Below are 15,579 nucleotides of genomic sequence, written 5' to 3'. Positions count from 1 at the left end.
AAATTAAGATAAACTTAATTAACACGCTGGCATAATGGAAATTGAATTACATATGCTAACGATACACACACACATTCTCGCTCACGGTGGCACGCGGTGGCATGAGTGAAAAACATCACATGTCAAAAACACTCGCCAGGGAGTCGCTATATTTAATGAATTAGTTATAGGTTATTGAAGATATGCTTGGGATTTTATGATGTTTGGTGTGAGGAAATTATGAAATAAAAATAATCGAAGAAGTTGTCAATAAATAAATATGGTATAGGCAGTAAAAATGTTAGAAGAGTATAAATCTTAGTCGGAGTCGACTTCTAGATTTGTTTTCATACTAATGAAGGAGGTTCGATATAATTTTTGAATTTAAGAATGCTCAGCCCCCGAAAAAAATCCCAATTAATTGCTATCAGAGATAATCGATAGTTGTGTACTTGTCTTCTAAACATATGTATATAAGAACTGCGAGTATAGTCTAACTATAGAACGCCTTCAAAATTTATTATATCCATGGAATACCTGTGAACTCAAATAAATTTTGTTTCAGAGACACATACGCCTCACAAAAAAAAAAAAAAAAATAAATAAAAAAAATAATAATAATAATAAATAAATAACTAATAAATAAATGATTAAAAAATTAAATAAAAACAGGTTTCAAAGTACCACTCGGTTTTGCCGACAGATGCCCCCAGCCTAAGTCACTTTTTATACCCTCCAACATATAGCGTATGGAGGTTATATTAAGTTCATCAATCCGTTTGTAACTCATCGAAAACATAATTTTAGACCCAACAAAGTATATGTACTCTTGATCAGAGTCCCCGTTCGCCCGTCCGTCTGCTGTAATAACACTAGAGTCAAAATGAATTAAGATGGGAAGCTAAAATTTTGCACAGGCATGTCAAGTTCGAAGATGGGCTATATCGGTCCATCGGTCGGTTTTCTCGGGTGAGAAAAAATTCGTTGTCCAGCAGTTTGTAAACAAACAAAATGATCGTGTTTACATGCCAAGGAGGCTAGCTGAAAATGTGCACCTTCGGTTGGACACCAGAACTCAAGCACCGGCCATGTTGATGGTGTGCACCGCCATAACAGCCCATGGTCGCTATCCTCTCGTATTAATCGAACGTGGCATCGGAATAAATGTCGAATATTATGGCGAAAATATTCTGTAGGGTGTATTATAGCCTTGGGCACGCAAACATGTTGGCCGCAGACCTTGGACATCCATCGCTCTTAGCACGCGCCACCCAAGAATTGTTACAAAATGAGGTTCCTCGCTTCATTTCCAGCCCATAATGGCCACCAAAATCTCCGGATACCAATCCGTTGGACTATTGTGTCGCCTGGAATGGGCAAAAATACCGCAGAGCAAAATTCGGGCAGCATGTGACGGTTTCATTGGCCGTTTGAAGGCCATAATTCGTGCCAAAGGTGGCCAATTCGAACAAATCTAAACTTATACTAAAATTTGATGCTATTTACCACATTTTTTGCTTTCAGTCGATGAAATTAAAAAAAATGTAAAAATTGTGGCGCTTGACTTAGTTGCAGTTTTTTTATCTTACCCTGTATTCCCTCGGTAGCCTGAGGCTGAGCGTAAAAATATACAGCTAATAGAATGTAGTACCCATTACAAATGTTAAATTCCAAATTTGAAACAAGTCCGGTTAATAATGGCGATAAAATTGTCAAAATACCGAATATAAGAAGGTACAGGAACCTATACGAAGACTTCGACCTGCGTGAGCAATTTTCTGCCATAGGATGCAGTACCCATTTGGAAGTTCAAATTCCAAATTTGAAGTATTTACGGTTAAAATTGTAACAAAAATCATTAAAATATAGAATATCTTGAGCTACAGCTATATGGGAATACAACAAAATTCAGACCCATATTGACAGTTCCATGGAAGGATGTTTCTTATAGAATGGGAACACATATTGCCAATTTACTGCGAATTCAGACTAAAGCTGTGACTATAACAATCAAAACACCTTAAATCTGGCGGTACAGTTAATACGGTAATACTAAAACGTGGACCTACTTGAACAATCAAAAGTGGATTTTTAAAGAATATTTTTTCAAGAACTAACAAAACGTGGATTTTTGAAAGAATATATATATTTTTTTAAAAACTAGCTAAACATGGATTTTTTAAAGACTAATTAAACGTGGATTTTTTAAAGAATAATTTTTCAAACACTAATTAACGTGGATTTTTTTAAGTATAATTTTTCAAAGACTAATTAAACGAGGATTTTTTAAAGAATAATTTTCAAAGACTAATTAAACGAGGATTTTTTAAAGAATAATTTTTCAAAGACTAATTAAATGAGGATTTTTAAAGAATAATTTTTAAGGACCAATCAAACGTGGATTTTTTAAAGAATAATTTTTTAAGGACCAATCAATCGTGGATTTTTTAAAGAATAATTTTTCAAAGACTAATTAAACGAGGATTTTTTAAGGAATAATTTTTTAAGGGCCAATCAAACGTGAATTTTTTAAAGAATAATTTTTCAAAGACTAATTAAACGTGGATTTTTTAAGAATAATTTTTCAAAGAGTAATTAAACGTGGATTTTTTAAGAATAATTTTTCAAAGACTTATTAAACGAGGATTTTTTAAAGAATAATTTTTCAAAGACTAATTAAAGAAGGATTTTTAAAAAATAATTTTTTAAGGGCCAATCAAACGTGGATTTTTTAAAGAATAATTTTTTCAAGGACCAACTAAACGGGGATTTTTTTAAAAAGATTTTTTTCAAGAACCAACTAAACGGGGATTTTTTTAAAAAGATTTTTTCAAGGACCAACTAAGCGGGGATTTTTTTAAAAAGATTTTTTCAAGGACCAACTAAACGGGGATTTTTTTAAAAATATTTTTTCAAGGACCAATCAAACGTGAATTTTTAAAAATATTTTTTCAAGGACCAATTAAACGTGAATTTTTTAAAGAATATTTTTCAAGGCATTACAAACGGAATGATACGGAATGATAATATACCCTCCATACTATAATTCAGGGTATAAAAAAACTACCTCTGCAGTCAGAGTTCCTAGCATTAGGTTTCGTAAATATTTTTTTAGCTTCCCTTAGCATTTATGGCCATTGTACATTTCTTTCAGCTTAAAAATATGTAGATTAAAAATGTAAATGAAATCGAAAACAACATTTCCAATCAAATAACAGCTCCAGATTTTGACAAGACAATTTTGTTCATTCAAATCTCACGGCCATTGAGTGGACCACACAATGAAATCTATTCTCCCTCTCATTTAAAATCCCCTCCACTTCTGCTTTACAACAAAAACAAAAATTAACGGCAGCTATCAACCTCTGAACTTTACAACACGTACCTTCATAAAGAACAACATGACAAACAATCACGGTGATAACGTGATTAAAATTTTAAATAAATAACAAATCGATTTGACATCCGAGATTTTCAAACAGAAATGCATTTTACAACAAAACGAGAAGTAAAAGAAAAATTCACATAATCCAATAATAAAAAACTGAAATAAAAACTTGTTTGTTTTAAAAATAAACAACAACAACAATCTGATACCTTACATGTCAGCCGAGTAGAAGAAAACCAAAAAAAAAATTGAGGGAAATTCATAAACTCATCCAACGCCACAAAGGCAAACATAAAACGATGAAACGCTTCATTCACACCACATAAAACAAAAACAACTACACTGTTGGAATCAGAAAAACTCGGGAAAATTTATGAAGAAAAAAACTTGAGAGAAAATAAAAAAAATCAAAAACAATAAAATAAATCTCAAAAAACAGAACAGAACACAACGGACCAGAACATATGTAAACTGAAGACCTAAACCGAAATTATGTCGACGATGATCAAAGGAAGAAGATAGCCATCGTTTGAAATAAAAAGAAAATGTGTTAGGATTTTTGTTGAATAATGATTTTTATAACCGGGAGAGCAGTGTGTAAGAGGGGTGTTATAAAAAATGGAACATGGTGTTAGAAATTTTTTTTTTTTAAAATTGAAATATTGGTAACAAATTCATAGCCTTTTTTTACTGACATTTAAAATTAAATTCATTTTTTTAGACATCGTGAAATGTTTATACGCTACACCACACTGTGGTCAGGGTATTATGTCTTTCTGCATTTGTTTGTAACGTAGAGAAGGATACGAGTTAGACCCATAGTTCCTTTTGATGATCCGTCCGTCTGTACGTCCGTTCGTCTGTCCATGTATTTTTGCAAAAAAGTATATAAGTATAGTATGGGAAAATTTGCACAAATCATTTGTTTGGCATAAGGACGAACCCTATTGAAATTGGAGATTATCGGTCAACATTTAGATATAGCTCCCATATATATCTTCGTCCGATTTGCCTTTTATTGTGCACCAAATGTGAAATATTAGTCGAAATTGGATGAAATTTGGCCATATACGACCAAATTGGATCTAGAAATAAGTATGACGAATTTGGTGGAAATTGGTTCAGATATAGCTGTAGCTCCATTATACATCCGATTTATTATTTTTGTCGTCCATAGCTATAATATGCACTCCACAACAATGATATTCGGTGAAATATATCAATACAGCTCAGTAATGTTTTTGCCAAATTTTATCGACATTGGGTCAGATTTGGATATAACTCCTATATATGTCTTCTTCCGATTTCATGTTCATTGTGCTTATAAATGGAATATCGCCTCAAATAGAATCGATTTTCAATGGGCGTAATATTGTTAATTTAGTTTTAGATTACATAAAAGTTTCGCACAGCTGCCTTTGAAAGCAACTACAATGCACTGAAGATTTTTCGGTTTTTATACCCTCAGCCACATGGCTACATATTTGATACTACCAAAACATGTCTCATCGAAATAACGGTTTCCCAGCCAGACTGACTTAGACCCTAAGTCTCTTTGGACCAAATCCGTTTCAGGATATTTGTGGTTAATACGATAACTCTGGAAGGGAGTATCCCATTTGGCTCAAGCTTGGTACTCTGTAAAATTATTGTCAATCTTAGATCGAGTTCGGAGATGGGCAATATCGATCCACTCCTCCTGGTACCTCCCCCAAAAAAGTGTAAATTTTTCAAAAAAAAAAAAAAAATATTTTTGAACCAATTTTGCAAATCCTAATAGATCTAGTATTCAGATGGAATATATCGGTCCACTCTTTCTGGTACCTCCCCCAAAACAGGGTCAAAATTTTCAATATCCATTAAGCTTATAAAACGCGGAATTAACACCCAATTCCATTCAGACTTGGCACATCTCAATATTTCTATCAGTGCAAAATATTTTATAAAGATGGTAAAGATCGAACCATTTCTTCTTGTACCTCCCCTACAGAGGGGGTGGTTTTAATAACCAAAATGATTATAAAATCCGAAATAAGCATTCATTTTTCTTTATATTACACACATCCCGTTATTTCTGCTTATACAAGATCTGCTGTGAAGATATATCGACCCACTCCTTCTAGTACCTCCCCCACATAGGTCGAAATTATAAATATATATTTCTCTGCACAGAAAGAGAAAGAATAATCCGATTTCGCTCTTACTTTGCAAATCCTAATATTTGTATTAGTGCTAAGTCAGGTCAATATCGATTGACTCCGTCAAGTACTTCCCACACACAGGGTCAACATTTTGAATATCCATGAAGCTCATAAAACGCGAAATTAATACCCGATTTCATTCAGACATGGTACATCTCGATATTCCCATCAGCACAAAATTTGTTATAAAGATTCTTCTGCTGCCTCCCCCACATAGGGTTCAAGATTTTGAAACGCTCAAAGAAAGCAAAATAAGCATCCAACTCCCTTCGAATTTCACACATACAAACGTTTTTGTTAACCCAAAATCTTTTGTAAAAAGATATATATCTGCGAAGAGTCACAATTTTCAATACTTTTATCGGTCATAACTTGCGAAATAAGAGAGTGATTCTTTACAATTTGCTATATCTAAATATTTATCTCAACCAGAAACCTGATTTGAAAATAGAACTTATGATTTCGCATAAAATTTGATATAAATGTACGATTTTCTTCCAATTTTGTCAATACCAATATTTTTATCTGCATTAGAGGAAGTATGAAAAAAATTAGGTGGGTTTTTCTAGTACCCCACTCACATTTTAATATTTTTCAAAAATGATCACAGATGTCATATAAAGTGAAGGAAGTAGTCTATATAGTCATAACCTGGCAAGACGGAAGATTTATATCATATTTATTTAGGCCCAATATGAAATAGGCAATATTGGCTTATTCCTTCGGAACCTTTCGGAAGAGGTTTGAATTATCATAACAAAAGTCAAAATATATTAAAATAATCGAACGCTGCCTGAGGGTACACATCTGTCGGCAAAATCGACTGATATTTGTAGCATGTTTTTTGTTTTTAATTTTTCTATAACACTCTTAGGAAATATATTCTAAAACTTACCTTTTCAGTGCAACGGATAAAAATCTGAAATTAAATTAAAACAAATAATGTTTATATCTCAATTACATAATTTAATTGGAAGAAATCCTTCAAAAAGGTAGAGCATAAAATTTGGAAATGGCTTACTTTTTATTATGGCATCCATACACGGGTAAATCTCATTTTGAATATTTTTATGCCCTCCACGGTATGGAGGATATATTAAGTTTGACATTCCGTTTATAACACCTCGAAATATAAATATGAGACCACATATGATTAGCATAAAATTCTATGTCGATTTAGCGATGTCAGTCCGTCTGTGGAAATCGCTATAGCTTCCGCACGAAATAAATAAAGTAAGGTTGATGAAATTCCACTCCGATGTGGTATGTAGGATTTTTTGTATTAAAATTCCATATAGGGTCATATTTTGTTAGCCGCCATATAATTGTACCGACATATTTAAGGTTTTTTATGGGATGTTTTAGTCACAATTTTAACCCGAATTTGCTATAAATTGGCATCATATATTCCCATTATGTTAGAAACATCCTTGCATAGAACTGTCAATATATAGGTTTTGGTATAGTCCCCATATAACTGTACCTCCATATATTCGGCATTTGGATGATTTGTCACACTTTTCACGGGAAATATTTCTAATTAGGAATTTGAAGATCCAAATGGGTACTACATCCAATTGCTCAAACCGGTCCACGTGTCTGTATAGCCCAAAATATAACTCCACCTCCTTATATTCAGTATTTTGTGTTTCGTACTGAGTATCAAAAACTGCATAAGCAGGACCACGACTCCTTAAAGGCTCCAACTTGATGGAACTCCTTAAATTCGGTATTTTCTGATTCAGCAGTTTTTCAATGTTTTTTTTTTCTGGCAATAGATCAGCAGATGAATTGGCAAGACATGGATTCGGGTATCAAAAACTGCATATGCAGGACCGCGCCTTCGTATAGGCTCCAATATGACGGAACTGTCTATATCCCGTATTTTCTGGTTCAGCAGTATTTTTCAATGGTTTTTTTTTTTTGGTTCCAGCCTGTAACCTATCTGGCAATAGATCAGCAGATGAATTGGCAAGACATAGATTCGGGTCAATTGAACGAAGATGAAATTTTGAAATTTTGTATTGTATTAAGAGGTGGCTTTGAAAACGAAAAGTACTAAATAGTACTATTTTTGGAACAATTTTGTATTCGGTGAAGATATAGTGCTTGCAAATCTGAAATATGGTATTAAGTCGCTGTTCATGTGTACCCAGGACATATGGAGGAGTTTTGGGAAATATGTACTATAATTATACAAAAACTACTAAATATGATATTGGGTGAAGGAATAGGATTGGAATCCAGAAATTTGATATTGAGGTCTCGTTTGGTATGAAGCGTAAATTTAATATACCCTCCATACTATGTTGGAGAGTATAATAAAACTCTTGGTCTTCTATGGAAAAATGTGACTTTTATTTATATGTAAAAGTCTTCTAATGGGGCCTTCTTTTTTCAGAAGACCTCAAAGGTGCCTCTTTTTTTTTTTTTTGTTGAAAAATATATATTTTTGGGACTTCAATTTAAAGAAGGCATTAAAGTATCTTCTGTGAACATGAAGCTTCTAAGGGGTAACGATCTAAAGAAGATCCCAAACTGCCTTTTTTAAATAAAATTGATGGTATTTAATTTATAGAAAATCTGAACTATCTATAGAGCACCTTAAAGGTCTTCTATCAATCAGAAAAAGGTCTTCCAAGCCAATTTTCATAAAAAACTTCAACTGTGTGCTAAGCTAAGAGCATTCAGCCAATTCACGCAATTTATGTTGCCTAAACATCCTTACCACACACATCTTAAATGTCCTCCATGAATTAAATGTCAAACTTAAGAACAAATTAAAAATGTTTTAATTATTATTTTAGCTATAACTGAAAATAGCCACCCCTCATTATTATTCTCCACAAAATCGTCCATTATTTTGCATTAAAAACCAGCTGTTGATGCATAATTTAGGATTTCATTCATTCATGTACTCGCTGTTTGGCTTCAAGAAGTAGAAGTATCATAAAATGAAAAGAAATCATAAATTTGAATTTTCGGAATATTTATGACAATCCCAGTGAAAAGAGTTGAACTCCAGAATCCATTTGTGCATCCCATCATCCAGTCAGACGTTCGTTCATTCGTGGCCCCAAAAATAGAAGCAAACGTTCCGCTCTTTGTCTGTGATCTGGCTGTTAGCAGTAGTAGTTGATGGCCATTAGTTGAGCATATAATGAGTGCAATGTGTTAATACCACCCCCATCCCCACCTCCATCGCAACATCTTTTATGGATCGTTTATGGGGCCGGCGTTTTTTTCGTTTTTTTTTTGTTTTTTAATGCCTGTCTACAAAATTCTGTCCAAAACAAAAGCGACCTAGCTGGCGAAAAACGCATAATTTTCGTTTCAAGTGTAAATGCATTCCGTTTACGAGCATTTAATTAAAGCCAACATAATTATGCTGTAATTTATGTTGTTGCCGTTGGCGTTGTTTAAAGGTTCGTCTTGTTCTGAATTGAGTGTAAGGAAATGGAGGGGGAGGAAGTGAGAACACAACATTTAATGTAGTTTGACTTTGTAGGTCCCCGGTATAACCACCAAAATTGAAAAATTGATTTAAAATCAGATTGGATATTCATTGAATATTGACAAGGTGACTGACATGTGTCCGCTACATCGACAGCGACAAGTCCACCTTAAAATTTTAGATTCGTTCCAACAGTTCATGTTAGGCCTTTTAATTATTAAATTAGCACAATTTGTTCAGTTTAACAAATGTTTTAAATCAAAACATCATACATCGTTCTACTTTCAAATATTTACAGGGTGAGAAGAAAAAACTGCAACCTAATTCAGACTGCTGTCATTTCTAGGCCAATCATCCGATAGCTGTTAAAATTATTTAAGTGACAGCTCATAATATTGTTTACAAGCGTACAAAAGCATTTTGGTGAGACTTTTCCAGAAAAAAAGTTATTCGTGATGGAATTCAAGCGTGATTTCTTTATATTTGGCTGGAAAACCACAAGTGGCTATCGTTAGAGCACTCCAGCATTTAAATGTAAATAAATCTTTTGTCTCTCGTACCATAGCTCGATATCGTGATACTGGTAGCGTAGCCCGATGTTAAGGAAGTGGAGGGAAGAAAACAGCAACATCAGCAGAAATGGTTCGAAAAATGACTCGTGAGCTGAACATATCGCAATATTCCATTCGGCAAATATTGAAAAATGAGCACGGGGTAAAGCCATTGAAATTTCAAAAAGTGCAAGGACTTACACCGCAATAGAAAGAAAATAGACTAAATAGAGCTAAAGAGTTGCTTCACTTGGCCGAAAGTGGTGAGGAAACATTCGTTGTCCAGCAGTTTGTAAACAAACAAAATGATCTTATTTACTTGCCAAAGAGGTCAGCTGAAAATGTGCACCTTCGGTTGGCCACCAGCGCCGGCCATTGGAATGGTGTGGGCCGTCTTAACAGCCGATGGTCGCTCTCCGCTCGTATTAGTCGGCCGTGGCATCAGAATAAATGCCAATTATTATCGCGAAAATAATCTGGAGAGTAGCTGCAGACCGTGGACAGTCCAACAGGACTCAGCGCCATCGCACTCAGCACGTGCCACACAAGAATGGCAACAAAATGAGGTTCCTCGCTTCATTTCCAGCGCACAATGCCACCAAAATCTCAGGATACCAATCCGCTGGACTATTGTGTCTGGAATATTTTGGAACGCAAGGTTGGCACTAAAAAATACCAAAGTGTCGATCACCTCAAGCAAGCGCTTCGCCGGGAAAGGGGCCAAAATACCGCAGAGCAACATTTGGGCATCGTGTGACGGTTTCATTGGCCGTTTGAAGGCCATAATTCGTGCCAAAGGTGACCAATTCGAACAAATCTAAACTTATTCTAATATTTGATGCTTTTTCCGAAATTTTTTTGCTTTTATTCAATAAAATTTAAAACAAGTAAAAAAGCTGTAAGTTCGGCCGGACGAACTTTGAATGCCGTCCACCATTTGGAACGAATTTGGCAATTCTCAAAAACAATAAAATCCATTAAAATTTTTGTTAAAATCTTAAATATACCGAATGTAGCTTTTTATTATTTATACGACAACATGGACCTTCCTAGGTAACATTTGTCATAAGCCATTACTATATTCCAATGCGAAACTTAAAAAAAATCGGTAGTAATGTAAAATCATTAAAATGCCAAATATCGGGAGGTACAATTATATGGGGGCAATACGAAGACGTGGACCCGCACAGACAATTTTCTGTCTTAGGCTGCAGTATCCATTACGAACATCAAATACCAACTTTGAAACAATTCCGGTGGATAATGTCGCTAAAATTATCAAAAGACAGAATTTCGAGACATGGGGGCTATACGATGACGCGAACCTGCACAGACAATTCTCTGTCATAGGCTGTAGTATCCAAAATGAAGTTTAAATACAAAATTTACGAAATAATTCCGGTAAATAATGTCGCTAAAATCATGAAAATTGAGAATATCGGGAGGTACCGCTATATTGGAGCTATACGAAAACGTGGACCGACATGGCCCACTTACGAACTTAAACTACCTACGGGTAAACTATGCATGTATGCAAAATTTTGGCCTTCTATCTCAATTCGTTCGAAAGATAGCGGGATTACAACAGACAGACAGAGGCACACACAGACAGGCGGACATCGCTAGATCGTCTTAGAAATTTAGGCTGATCTAGAATATATATACTTTGTAGGGTCTATTATGAATATTTAGATGAGCTACAAACGGAATGACAAAGTGTGACGGTTTCATTGGCCGTTTGAAGGCCATAATTCGTGCCTAAGGTGACCAATTCGAACAAATCTAAACTTATTCAAAATTTGATGCTATTTCCGACATTTTTTGCTTTAATTGAATAAAATTAAAAATATATATAAAAATTATGCTGTTTGACTTTGTTGCTGTGTTTTATATTTCACCCTGTATATTTCTTGGCATTTTTCGACATTTGGATTTTTTTTAAATCCAGGTTCAAAAAATCCTTAATATTGCTATAACTCCCGTACCGTTTCACATAACTTCACTTCAAATGGTATCTATATTTTCCGCATCGGTTTTGTAGATCCGGGTCTAAAACGTGACTTGGGCTCGGACTTTCGAGTCAAATATCCGGGGATCCGTGCCCATCCACCAAGAATCGTATGATTTACTTATCATGAGTTCCCAATATAAACGTATATTTGTTACGGGTATTTTAATCAAAATGTTAACTTTGAAAATAAGTCCAAAATGTTATTGAAGATTTTGGAAATCTTGGTGGTAATATAATTCTCGACTTTTAGTTTCCTTATTTTAACAATATTATTGCATTAACAGATTTCTTATGACACATTGTATATTTCTCAATTTTTTTGGGATAAGTTACCAACCCCTTTCTTATATTCATATCAATTCAAATGTAATTGCAACATCATGACATTGTCAAATTGCAAAATCGAATATTAAAGTATTTACAGCTCTCCACTTCAGTTGTGCTTTTCATTCCCCACAAAAGAGACAAATTTATTTGGACAAGTGTCAAAGTGGTGCAGCAGTCGATTCAAACAGAAAATGTATTAAAAAGTGCATGTATGTGGCAACAGACACACTTCATCCAACCATTAATTGAATGGATTAGATGTGTTAAAGGCAAAATGGTCGGAGATCGCATTGTATGGCATTCATGTGGATGGTGTCTCAACATTTAAGAGATTGTGCCACCAAAAACAAAACAACAAAAATTAAAAACAACAAACATTCAATTGCGGATAAGTACAACAACCTCTTGAAGTAATGAACTCCGAACATAGAGTCATGAAACACATTAACCATGTTAATGTTGCTGCTGCCATTTTGTTGTTGTTATTGTTGCGGCCAAACAGTACTAGGAGAAATTTCATGTTGTGATGAGACATTTGCTTTTGGGTGAACACCAAAAAGGGCTCTGTCATGTGGTGTACTGAAGTGTTAGAAAGTCATTAAACCATGTGTTGCCTAATGATATTCTTCTGTTATTTCGACGTCTCAAATTAAATCATAAAGAAAATGCCGAACAGTTAAGTGTCGCATGACACAGTTTATGGTGGCTCGGTTGGGGTGGGTCATCTGAAGTGTGTGATGGCCAACATGGATTAAAGAGGTATTCGAGGTATTCTAATTTTAAATTCAAGGATTTCAATGTAATTCTGCAAAAGGATAATGATCATTTTCTCCTTTTTTTTTACTAGAAATGAAATTAGTTTAGAGACCTCCCATACAATAAGTTTTTCAACAGATTTCACTCACCGATGATGTGTAGAGAAAGTTTTTTTCTGAGAAGAATGAGATCCAAATAACAAGTAAGAGAAAGAAGGGCCTTTTAGATGAGCTCGGGAGGGAGCTGATGTGTGTCTCTATAGAAGAGAGAAAGGAATACTTTTAAGAGTAGATTTACGACCCGCTTATTGGGAGCCTTTATAGACCTCCTAAGAGTATTAATAGACTGTCCGAAATCACTTAACATTGTTCGACTGCCTTGATAGCTGTGCAGAAAAAATGTTCACCAAGAAAGACGAGTTTAATTTATTTGCGGTAGAGGTATAATATGGCTATTGGATCAGGGAGTCTCAATAGATGATCTGATGGGCCAGGGGGTCTCTTTAAACTAGTTGAGAGTCAGGGAGACGAGTTGAAGATCTGGGAGTCGAGCTAAATGTCAAGGGGTTTTCATAGATCAGCTGAAGGTCAGGGAGCCTCCACAGGCTTGCTGAAGGCCGGGGAGTCTCCAAATGTGACTTGAGAGCCAGGGAGTCTCCAGAGACGAACTGAAGGTCAGGGAGTCTTAATAGATGAGCTAAAGATCAAGGAGTCTCTACAGGAGATCTGAAGGGCCAAAGAGTCTCTACAGACGAGCTCAAGTGACAGGTAGTCCTGGGAGTCTGTATAACAAGCAGAAGGGCCAGCGAGTCTCCATGGGCGAGCTGATGGCCAGGGTGCCTCTATATGAGGGTGGAAGACCAGGAAGTATCCATAGACGAGCTGAAGGTTAGGTTAGGAAGTCTCCATAGGTGAGCTGAAGAGCTAGGCAGAGTCTCCATAGGCGAGTTGTAGACCAGGGCGTTACCAGTGACATGTTGAGGGTTAGGAAGTCTCTATACGCAAGCTGAAGGTTAGGGAGTCTCCACAGTCTTCATAGGCGAGCTGATGGGCCAGAGAGTCTTTAGAGAAGAGCTGGTTGGCCAGAGAGTCTTCATAGACGAGCTGGTTGGCCAGAGAGTCTTTATAGACGAGCTGGTGGGCCAGAGGATCTTTATAGACGAGCTGGTGGGCCAGAGAGTCTTTATAGACGAGCTGGTGGGCCAGAGAGTCTTTATAGACGAGCTGGTGGGCCAGAGAGTCTTTATAGACGAGCTGGTGGGCCAGAGAGTCTTTATAGACGAGCTGGTGGGCCAGAGAGTCTTTATAGACGAGCTGGTGGGCCAGAGAGTCTTCGTAGACGAGCTGGTGGGCCAGAGAGTCTTCATAGGCGAGCTGATGGGCCAGAGAGTCTTTATAGACGAGCTGGTGGGCCAGAGAGTCTTTATAGACGAGCTGGTGGGCCAGAGAGTCTTTATAGACGAGCTGGTGGGCCAGAGAGTCTTTATAGACGAGCTGGTGGGCCAGAGAGTCTTTATAGACGAGCTGGTGGGCCAGAGAGTCTTTATAGACGAGCTGGTGGGCCAGAGAGTCTTTATAGACGAGCTGGTGGGCCAGAGAGTCTTTATAGACGAGCTGGTGGGCCAGAGAGTCTTTATAGACGAGCTGGTGGGCCAGAGAGTCTTCATAGACGAGCTGGTGGGCCAGAGAGTCTTTATAGATGAGCTGGTGGGCCAGAGAGTCTTTATAGATGAGCTGGTGGGCCAGAGAGTCTTTATAGACGAGCTGGTGGGCCAGAGAGTCTTTATAGACAAGCTGGTGGGCCAGAGAGCCTTTATAGACGAGCTGGTGGGCCAGAGAGCCTTTATAGACGAGCTGGTGGGCCAGGGAGTCTTTATAGACAAGCTGGTGGGCCAGGGAGTCTTTATAGACAAGCTGGTGGGCCAGGGAGTCTTTATAGACAAGCTGGTGGGCCAGAGAACCTTTATAGGCGAGCTGGTGGACCAGAGAATCTTTATAGACGAGCTGGTGGGCCAGAGAGTCTTTATAGACGAGCTGGTGGGCCAGAGAGTCTTTATAGACGAGCTGGTGGGCCAGAAAGTATTTATAGACGAGCTGGTGGGCCAAAGAGTCTTTATAGACGAGCTGGTGGGCCAGAAAGTCTTTATAGACGAGCTGGTGGGCCAAGAGAGTCTTTATAGACGAGCTGATGGGCCAGAGAGTCTTTATAGACGAGCTGGTGGGCCAGAGAGTCTTTATAGACGAGCTGGTGGGCCAGAGAGTCTTTATAGACGAGCTGGTGGCCAGAGAGTCTTATAGACGAGCTGGTGGGCCAGAGAGTCTTTATAGACGAGCTGGTGGGCCAGAGAGTCTTTATAGACGAGCTGGTGGGCCAGAGAGTCTTTATAGACGAGCTGGTGGGCCAGAGAGTCTTTATAGACGAGCTGGTGGGCCAGAGAGTCTTTATAGACGAGCTGGTGGGCCAGAGAGTCTTTATAGACGAGCTGGTGGGCCAGAGAGTCTTTATAGACGAGCTGGTGGGCCAGAGAGTCTTTATAGACGAGCTGGTGGGCCAGAGAGTCTTTATAGACGAGCTGGTGGGCCAGAGAGTCTTTATAGACGAGCTGGTGGGCCAGAGAGTCTTTATAGACGAGCTGGTGGGCCAGAGAGTCTTTATAGACGAGCTGGTGGGCCAGAGAGTCTTTATAGACGAGCTGGTGGGCCAGAGAGTCTTTATAGACGAGCTGGTGGGCCAGAGAGTCTTTATAGACGAGCTGGTGGGCCAGAGAGTCTTTATAGACGAGCTGGTGGGCCAGAGAGTCTTTATAGACGAGCTGGTGGGCCAGAGAGTCTTTATAGACGAGCTGGTGGGCCAGAGAGTCTTTATAGACGAGCTGGTGGGCCAGAGAGTCTTTATAGACGAGCTGGTGGGCC

The 15,579-nt window shown here is 37.4% G+C and overlaps 1 protein-coding gene across 6 annotated transcripts in view; it reads right to left on the bottom strand.

Annotated features, from left to right (window-relative positions):
- The window catches only part of LOC101891252 (extracellular sulfatase SULF-1 homolog), a 346,652-nt gene that overhangs the window by 125,367 nt on the left and 205,706 nt on the right, over positions 1-15,579 (bottom strand). For all 6 annotated transcript variants that reach the window (XM_059119415.1, XM_059119418.1, XM_059119417.1 and 3 more), the window contains one exon: positions 6,464-6,487. The gene's annotated coding sequence lies outside the window, so the exon portion shown is untranslated. The remainder of the gene's footprint in view (positions 1-6,463; positions 6,488-15,579) is intronic.

Source organism: Musca domestica, unplaced genomic scaffold (genome assembly GCF_030504385.1).
Source record: "Musca domestica strain aabys unplaced genomic scaffold, Musca_domestica.polishedcontigs.V.1.1 146, whole genome shotgun sequence".
NCBI lineage: Eukaryota > Metazoa > Arthropoda > Insecta > Diptera > Muscidae > Musca > Musca domestica.
This window is presented reverse-complemented; position numbering and strand designations above follow the sequence as displayed.